The following is a 9,751-nucleotide window of genomic DNA, read 5'->3' as shown; positions in this document are numbered from 1 at the left end:
AAGGAAAGACGTTTCAACTTACAGTGCATTCGTAAAGTATTCAGACCCCTTGACTTTCAACATTTAATGTTACAGCCTTATTCTAAAATGGATAAAATAGTTCTGTTTTTTTCTCATAAATCTACACACAATACCCCTTTTTACATTTTTGCAAATGTATTAAAAATAAAAACGTTAACCTGGATTTAAGTATTCAGACCCTTTACTCAGTACTTTATTGAAGCATCTTTGGCAGCGATTTAAAGCCTCAAGTCGTCTTGGATATGATGCTACAAGCTTGGCACACCTGTATTTGCTCTGTCAGGTTGGATGGGGAGTTTCTCTCATTCTCTGGAGATCCTCTCAAGCTCTGTCAGGTTGGATGGGGAGTTTCTCCCATTCTCTGGAGATCCTCTCAAGCTCTGTCAGGTTGGATGGGGAGTTTCTCCCATTCTCTGGAGATCCTCTCAAGCTCTGTCAGGTTGGATGGGGAGTTTCTCCCATTCTCTGGAGATCCTCTCAAGCTCTGTCAGGTTGGATGGGGAGTTTCTCCCATTCTCTGGAGATCCTCTCAAGCTCTGTCAGGTTGGATGGGGAGTTTCTCCCATTCTCTGGAGATCCTCTCAAGCTCTGTCAGGTTGGATGGGGAGTTTCTCTTTCACATGTACTAGAATAGCCACACAGTCAGATAGGATGCTGGAGATCATTTTGATGGATAACACAATATGGCAACTGTAGGTGTGCACAGTTTCAGACTGATAACTTCAGGAATGGGTGAGTTACATGACATTTAGCATGAAGTCACCCAGGTGTCCCACACAAGTTGGCCGAATTGGTGAAATGACCTATAACTATATACAGCATATCAAAAAGCAATTCTAACACACACAAAAAAAATGTTCAAAAAAATATTAGAAAATAAATATAAAAAAGTGAAAGAAAACATTTTTTTTTTAAATTTGTATTGTATGAGCCTTTTATCATCACATAAAATAAACAGATATGTATGGTATAGAGCAGAGGGAACAGTCACTAAGGTGAAGTGCTGTTCCATTCAACTCCGGCCATTGTTGTATATATATATATATATCTATATATATATATATACAGTGCCTTGCGAAAGTATTCGGCCCCCTTGAACTTTGCGACCTTTTGCCACATTTCAGGCTTCAAACATAAAGATATAAAACTGTATTTTTTTGTGAAGAATCAACAACAAGTGGGACACAATCATGAAGTGGAACGACATTTATTGGATATTTCAAACTTTTTTAACAAATCAAAAACTGAAAAATTGGGCGTGCAAAATTATTCAGCCCCTTTACTTTCAGTGCAGCAAACTCTCTCCAGAAGTTCAGTGAGGATCTCTGAATGATCCAATGTTGACCTAAATGACTAATGATGATAAATACAATCCACCTGTGCGTAATCAAGTCTCCATATAAATGCACCTGCACTGTGATAGTCTCAGAGGTCCATTAAAAGCGCAGAGAGCATCATGAAGAACAAGGAACACACCAGGCAGGTCCGAGATACTGTTGTGAAGAAGTTTAAAGCCGGATTTGGATACAAAAAGATTACATTTTTATGTTGCAAAGTTCAAGGGGGCCGAATACTTTCGCAAGGCACTGTATATATATACACACACACAAAAAAATGTCATAGTAGTTTATCTTAAACTCTATCAAATCTAACCTTTGGGTTAGTAATCAATAAATATGCATGTTTTTTTTTAAAGAAAGTCACAATTATTGGCACATCTGTATTTAGTACTTTATGCACCCTCCCTTTGCCAAGAGAAGAGCTCGGAGTCATCTCCTATTATGTTTGATGAGGTGGTAGAACACATAGGAAGGGATTTGAGACCATTGAGAGAATCTCTCCAGATCCTTCAGATTCCTTGGTCCTCACTTGTTGACTCTCCTCTTCAGTTCACCCCAGGTTTTCAATGGGGTTTAGGTCAGGGGACTGGGATGGCCATTGCAAAATCTAGATTCTATGGTCAGTGAATAATTTTCTCCAGGAATTTATGTTTGTGGTTTGGCAACCCTTCCAATTAACTTGCTGGCATGGAAGTGCCGTCTAATTGTAGTTTTGGTGAACCCAAGATGCAACCAACTTTTGCAATTCTCCAACTGCGATCCTTGGATATTTTTTGGCCACTTGAACCACCCTTCACACTTGCATCCTCTTCCAGGCAGGTTCATCACAGATTCAGTTGTTTTAAATGTCTTAATTATTTCTTAATTCATGTATTTATCTATTTATGTGTGTATTTATAAATCTATTTCTAATTACGGCAGGTTTGGTCCTCCATACAAATATAGCCGTCAAGTCCCCTGAAAGTTAGCTTGTCAACTAGCCATATTGAGGTGATCTGTTATTAGCTAGCTAGACAATTTGACGTGGTCCAATCAACAGCCTATCATGTCTGTCAGCAGCAAATCGTGATTAAACACTTAAAAACAAAATGGGGGAAAGGGGAGCCAACTTCGTTAAATACTGTATGCCTACGTTGGAGAGAAAAAGTACATTAGGTCTACTTATAACTATGTTTAGCCAATTGTACAACGGCAATTGCGCCCTTTTGCTGCTTGACAGGATGGGAAATTAACCAAAACCACTCATACTTGTCAGGTATAGTTCACTTTTATATCACTCAAATATCCAATTAATAGTGGCCAATATTGATATATATTAGGTTCTAGAAATCAGAGTAAGAAATCGACGGACACTATAAAAGCTCAAACCAAGTTTATTCACCTCAAAGGATCGAACAGCTGAACAAACAAATAATAGATTCTCACAAGCACTGATATTTAACCCTTTTCTCCTATGCCGAGCCCCTTACACATCTGAACAGCCAATACACCTCTGTTGCTATCCAGAAGATTAGTTGTGTGTATGTATATATATATTCTTCCTCACTTCATCCAACTTACGGTTATGGTGACTGGTACCAGACTGTCTCTTCTCCTCCCATAGGATCCCTGATGGCTAACAATAACATATCCTGACATAATGTAAACGTTATACCTCTCTCCCTCAGTGAAATTAATAAGTATATTTCATGATTCCAACAGTTAAGAAATCAGAACCCATCACTACCATCGAGTATATGCAATTCAAATGACATGATCAATGTTTACTGAGCATGAAAAGCCTACAGTTACTTTAACACTGATGATAGAGCTAAATGTGCACAATTGTTTTGCATGGAATAATCTGACATTTGTAGTTCTGACTGTGCTCTTGAAGAGCACTCCCTTAAACGGTAAGTAGTTGTCAATGGTTTAAGCTGAGCTGGGGGTCCCCTTGCCCCCCAGCAACACAATCAAACGCTCTGCACCATATCTGGGTTTCGATGCGTTACAACATGGACTATAAGCAGTGGCAACCCATTTTTACAGATGGTGATAAATCTTTGGATCCAATTAAGTATACTCAAAGCAATTACCTATACATTGGATTTGCTTAGCAATTTGACAAAAACGTTGTGGGCCACACTATCTTGATTGTCACTTGAGGGGAACTCCACTCAAACTATCTTTTGGTATTTTCCCCAATAATCAACAGTTGATACAGTCCCAAAATGTTTTGCATGTCAGCAGTCAAGTTCAAGCAAAGTATCACCGGCCACATCATGATGATGATGCGTTTTGTGATGTGGCTGGTAACACTTGGCTTCTTGAAATCCAATATCTTTTAAACTTGACTGCTAACATGCAAAACATGTTGTGATTGTATCAACAGTGGAATAAATGAAAAAAAGACCCAAAGATAGTAAGTGGAGTTCTCCTTTAAGTGCCCAGACTCAAGCAATTAATTAATGAAGCCATGAATCACTGATTTATTAATATCGGATACACAGTGAGCACCAACACTTACACAGCACTTTATTTTAAATTCAACTATGTTAAACTGATGTTAAAGAGCAGACTGTCAACTTTAATTTGAGGGTATTTTCATCGATTTTGGGTGAACCATTTAGAAACTACAGCACTTTTTGTACATAGTGCCCCCATTTTATGGGACCAAAAATATTGGGACATTTTAGGGGACAAATTCACTTACGGTGTATTATAGTCAAAAGTTTAGTATTTGGTCCCATATTCCTAGCATACAATGATTACATCAAGTTTGTCACTCTAAACTTGTTGGATGCATTTGCTGTTTGTTTTGTTTGTGTTTCAGATTATTTTCTGCCCAATAGAAATTAATGTCATTTTGGAGTCACTTTTATTGTAAATAAGGACATAATATATTTCTACATTCATGTGGATGCTACCATGATACCAACGATACCAGGCCTTTTTTCCTGTGCCAATCAAATTTGAACAAAATTGTTTGTTATCAAAACAATAATAAGCGTCCTGGGATTAGTTTAAAACGACCCGCGACATGGTTTGTGAAATTACTCGGGGAAAGAAATGTAAACGCAACATGTAAAGTGTCGGTCCCATGTTTCGTGAGCTGAAAAAAAAATCCCAAAAATGTTCCATATGCACAAAAAGCTTATTTCTCAAAAATGTTGTGCACAAATTTGTTTACACCACGTGTATGGGGTCATGTGGGCGAGCGGTTTGCTGATGTCAACATTGTGAACAGAGTGCCCCATGGTGGCGGTGGGGTTATGGTTATGGTTTGGGCAGGCATAAACTACGGACAACGAACACAATTGCATTTTATCGATGGCAAAGTGAATGCACAGATACTGTGAGGAGACTGAGGCCCATTGTCGTGCCATTCATCCACCGCCATCACCTCATGTTGCATGATAACGCATGGCCCCATGTCACAAGGATCTGTACACAATTCCTGGAAGCTGAAAATGACAGTTCTTCCATGACCTGCATACTCACCAGACATGTCACCCATTGAGCATGTTTGGGATGCTCTGGATCAACGTGTACGACAGTATGTTCCAGTTCCCGCCAAAATCCAGCAACTTCACACAGCCATTGAAGAGGAGTGGGACAACGTTCCACAGGCCACAATCAACAGCCTGAACAACTCTATGCAAAGGAGATGTGTCGTGCTGCATGAGGCAAATGGTGGTCACACCAGATACTGACTGGTTTTCTGTTCCACGCTCCTAATTTTTTTTAAAGGTATCTGTGACCAATCGATGTATATCTGTATTCCCAGTCATGTGAAATCCATAGATTAGTGCCCAATTCATTTTTCAATTGACTGATTTCCTTTTATGAACTGTAACTCAGTAAAATCTTTGAAACAGGTGAGTGATGGCTGGAATGGGATGGGCTGGAATGGGATGGGCTGGGATGGCATGAAAGTTAAGTGGACAGATAGGACCAGCGCATACAAGAGACTAATAGCATTTTTTTTATTTTTTTTACAGAATTTATAAACAAAACTGACTTGATACACATTTTATAAAAGGCGCCAGTGCCTTAGATTGGTAGGACTGAAAAAAGTGATAGTATTATATGAAACGATAATCTATAAATGTTGGAATCATGATGTTTTGGTACCGTGATATTACTGTGGTACCGGTATACCATGACAACACTAATTCACATGAATGTAGAAGTGTTTAGAAACATATTCTATTCTTATTCACAATAAAAGTTCATCCAAAATGACAATACATTATTTACCATTGATTACTTTGTGACCAATAGAAATCAAACCACCAAAAGAGCAAATGCATCCAACAACTTTGTAGATTCAGAAGCTTGATAGAAAAAGAAAACAGAGAGAGAGAGAGAGAATTGATAGAAAAAGGAGAGAGAGAGAGAGAATTGATAGAAAAAGAAGAGAGAGAGAGAGAATTGATTGAAAAAGAAAACAGAGAGAGAGAGAGAGAATTGATAGATAAAGAAAACAGAGAGAGAGAGAGATAATTGATAAAGAAAACAGAGAGAGAGAATTGATAGAAAAAGAAAACAGAGAGAGAGAGAGAGAGAGTTTGAGTTTTAAATACTCTTTATTGGGTCTGGGGGCCCACCACACAATAAATACTCATACAAAACCACAGTTACACATCAATTAAAAACACAACTCCAATTATTCCTCCACAGTAACTACACACAACAGCCTCTGAATACCCCATATACTCAAAAACAGATCAATATTGTTGACAAGTTTATAATAGGCAAACTCAACCATTAGTCTCGCTGCCAACATTCCCTCCAGCATTCCCACCACATCCACAGACCCCTGTCCCCAAATACTGTTCTTTCGGGTCTTCCATATCGCTAATTTTGCTGCCCCTAATACAAAATGAAGCAACACAACTACACCCTTTTGACTGAACCTGTACTTTGGCCCAAATATATACAGTTGGGAAGAGAAAACCTCTCCCAGCGTTGAGAACCAATCAGTGATCAGATCAATCATCCCAACCAACCTGGGACACAGTAAAAACAGATGTGCCAGAGATTCAGACTCAGCACAGAATGGACACCCCTCCACAACAGTAGGGTCCAGGTGTACCAGATGCATGTTAGTGGCTATAGCTCCATGTATTATCCTCCATTGGAGGTCAGCTGTCCTCTTATCAATAGGCAGTTTGTATAATGATCGCCAACAGCCTTTTGGAGAGGCACCTGGACCAAGCACATCCGCCCACCTCGTCGATTTGACCCCTTCCAGGGAAGAGGCATGGGACACCTTTACACATGTTCTGTACATGGCCTTCTTTCCCATCTCCTTGAACTCCCCCAGCTCCGGGGTATCGAAGGAAAGCAGCATCCCCACGTCCTCCTCAAATGCCCCCATCGCAGCACTAACAATCAGTGCAGGGAACACATAAACCAGACCCTCCTTCCACCGATCAGAATTGGAAATGTCAGTCACATACTGCAGATGAAGTACTGGCAAGGAGTCGCAGACCTCATCGACGACCTTCCTCAGTAGGCGAGATGATCGGATCCCGGCTCTTTCTCTCAGCTCCTCCAATCTGCTCCTGCTCCGCATCAGATGACCCAGCTTGGTACACCCCACGCCTAATAGGCATGAACGTAGGCTAGCTGAACCCAGAACACAGGACTGGATGGCAGTGTTATGAAAAAGAGGCTCTTCAAAAAGCCACATCCCTGGTGGCATGCCGGCCTTACGGGACTTGACAAAGACTCTCCAAGCCTGCATAACAGACTCATAAAATGGAGTCAGGCCAGTCAAATCACCCCCCTCCAGCTTTAAGAGGAAAAGATGCTTGTCTAAGCCCAAACAGCCCGCTCTCCTCATCAATATGTAGGCTGTTTCGACCCAGCTGGAACAGTCTCTGTACAACAATCTCTGGGCTGTTTGGAGCCGAAAAGCCGTGATCCTAGAGGAAATGTCCACCAGGCCTTGCCCACCCTCGTGCAGTGGCAGGTACAGGGCTGCAGCTTTAATCCAGTGTTGTCCAGACCAGAAGAAATTGACAAGGGTTCTCTGAAGCTCTTGTATCAGACCCTTAGGTGGCTGTAAAATCATTAGTCTGTGCCACAGGGTAGAAGCAGCAAGATTATTAACTACCAGGACCCGTCCCCTATAGGACAGCTGGGGCAACACCCATTTCCACCTTGACAGTCTGGCACACACTTTCTCCGCTACACCCTCCCAGTTCTTTTTCTGAAAAACATTGGAGCCTAGAAAAACCCCCAAAGTCTTCATTCCATCTCTGCTCCACTGAAGCCCCCCTGGTAACCGTGGAGTGGACCCCATCTGAAGCTGACCTGCCCACAGCGCTTCACTCTTTCCCCAGTTGACTCTAGCTGAGGAGGCCCCCTCATACACCTTTAAAGTGTTTGAGAGAAGCTTAACATCCTCACCCCCTGTAATAAAAACAATTACGTCATCTGCATGCGCAGACAGTGCTATCGTGGGACCCTTCATTATACCTGGCACAGAGAAACCAGTAAGCTTCGCTCTTAAAAAACAAAGCATTGGTTCAATCTCCAGACTATATAACTGCCCTGAAATTGGGCATCCCTGCCTGATGCCCCTTTCGACAGGGATGGGGCAACTCAAACCACCACCAACCTTCACCATACACGAGGCTCCAGCATACAGTAAATTCACCCAAGACAGAAAAACATCCCCAAACCCAAAGGCTTTCATTGTTTTAAACAAGTACTGGTGGTCCACACGATCAAAAGCCTTCTCCTGATCCAACGAAAGTAAACCCACATTTACATCAGACAGTTTACAAATGTCTAAAACATCTCTTATCAGAAACAAGTTGTCAACAATAGAGCGATCAGGGACACAGTAGGACTGGTCCTTGTGGATCAACAATCCCAGATACTCTTTCAACCTGTTTGAGAGACATTTAGAAACAATTTTGTATTCTGCGCAAAGCAAAGCAACAGGTCTCCAATTTTTTATGAGAGCCAAATCCCCCTTTTTTGGCAACAGTGAAAGCACCGCACGTTGACAGGATACAGGAAGAGAACCCTCATGAAAAGATTCACACAGCACTTCATAAAAATCCTCCCCAATAGACCCCCAAAAGTGCTTATAAAACTCAGATGGTAAACCATCGATGCCAGGGGCTCGGCCTGTTGAGAGCTGCATAACTGCTGTGGACAGCTCTTGCAGTGTAATGTCAGCGTCCAATGCGACTTTCTGCTCAGGTCCCAATTGAGGAAGACCGTGTAACAACGGTTCAGTACATAAAGAGTCACAATCCTCCGCCTTATAAAGGGATGAGTAGAAATCTACGGCATGTTGACGCATTTCAATATCATTCGTGGTCACCTTCCCATCAGGGAGACGAAGGCAGACCATCAGTTTGCGTTGAAATTTCGACTGTCCTAGGTTTTTTTTAAAAGCGCTAGGAGCATCCATATCCTTGAGGGAAGCAAAATGAGACCTAATCAAGGCATCCTTCACTCTTTCATGCAGAAATGACCTCAGTTCATGTCTCTTGTTCTGTAAGTTCATGACTAGTCCAGGGTCGTTCTGAGTGAGCAGCTTCAATTCAATAGATTTGATGTCCTGTTCAAGGGCCTTGATAGTCTCTTTAACTTCAGTTTGAGACAGAGCAGTATACTGTTGACAAAATATTCGTATTTGGGCCTTCCCAACCTCCCACCATTGTCTCAAGGACTCAAAATTCCCTTTTATACCCCTCCATTTTTCCCAAAACAACAAAAACCTGTCACAAAACATGACATCATGTAACAATTTAACATTAAAATACCAGTAAGGCGATGACCTTCGTGGACAGGACAAGTGAATATCAACAGTAACAATATGATGATCAGAGAAACCCACAGGAGTAATGGCACACTTTCCAACCCTACTACAGTATTGCTCAGATACATACAACCTGTCTAACCTTGCTGCACTGACACGACCTTCATTCATTTTTAGCCATGTGTACTGCCTAACTTTGGCATTCCTTACTCTCCACACATCAGAAAGCTCAAACTCTGTTAATAGGCCAGACAGGCAAGTGGCTGACCGCAGGTGAGGTTCTTCAGCGGTGCGATCAACAGTAAAATCCACTGTATAGTTCCAGTCACCCCCTAAAACCATACACCCCTCTTGATCACACTGTCTTAAAGTTTCCTTTATTTGATCAAATATAGCAATAAGCTCTGTACCCTCATTCGGAGCATAAACATTCAAAAAAAAAAAAACAGAAACCCCATAACATCCACCTTGACCAATAAAACCCGACCCTTGACAATCTCTGTTGTAGATACCACAGTCACCCCTAAGCCACCCCAGCACTGAAATTAGTACCATGACTGAGTACATGCTGCCCCTCCCACCACATACCCCAGTCAACCTCATTTTCCTCATCACTGTGTGT

The sequence above is a fragment of the Oncorhynchus clarkii genome, chromosome 30 (genome assembly GCF_045791955.1).
Source record: "Oncorhynchus clarkii lewisi isolate Uvic-CL-2024 chromosome 30, UVic_Ocla_1.0, whole genome shotgun sequence".
Classification (NCBI taxonomy): Eukaryota; Metazoa; Chordata; class Actinopteri; order Salmoniformes; family Salmonidae; genus Oncorhynchus; species Oncorhynchus clarkii.
The sequence above is the reverse complement of the archived record's forward strand: the minus strand, read 5'-3'. Positions refer to the sequence as shown.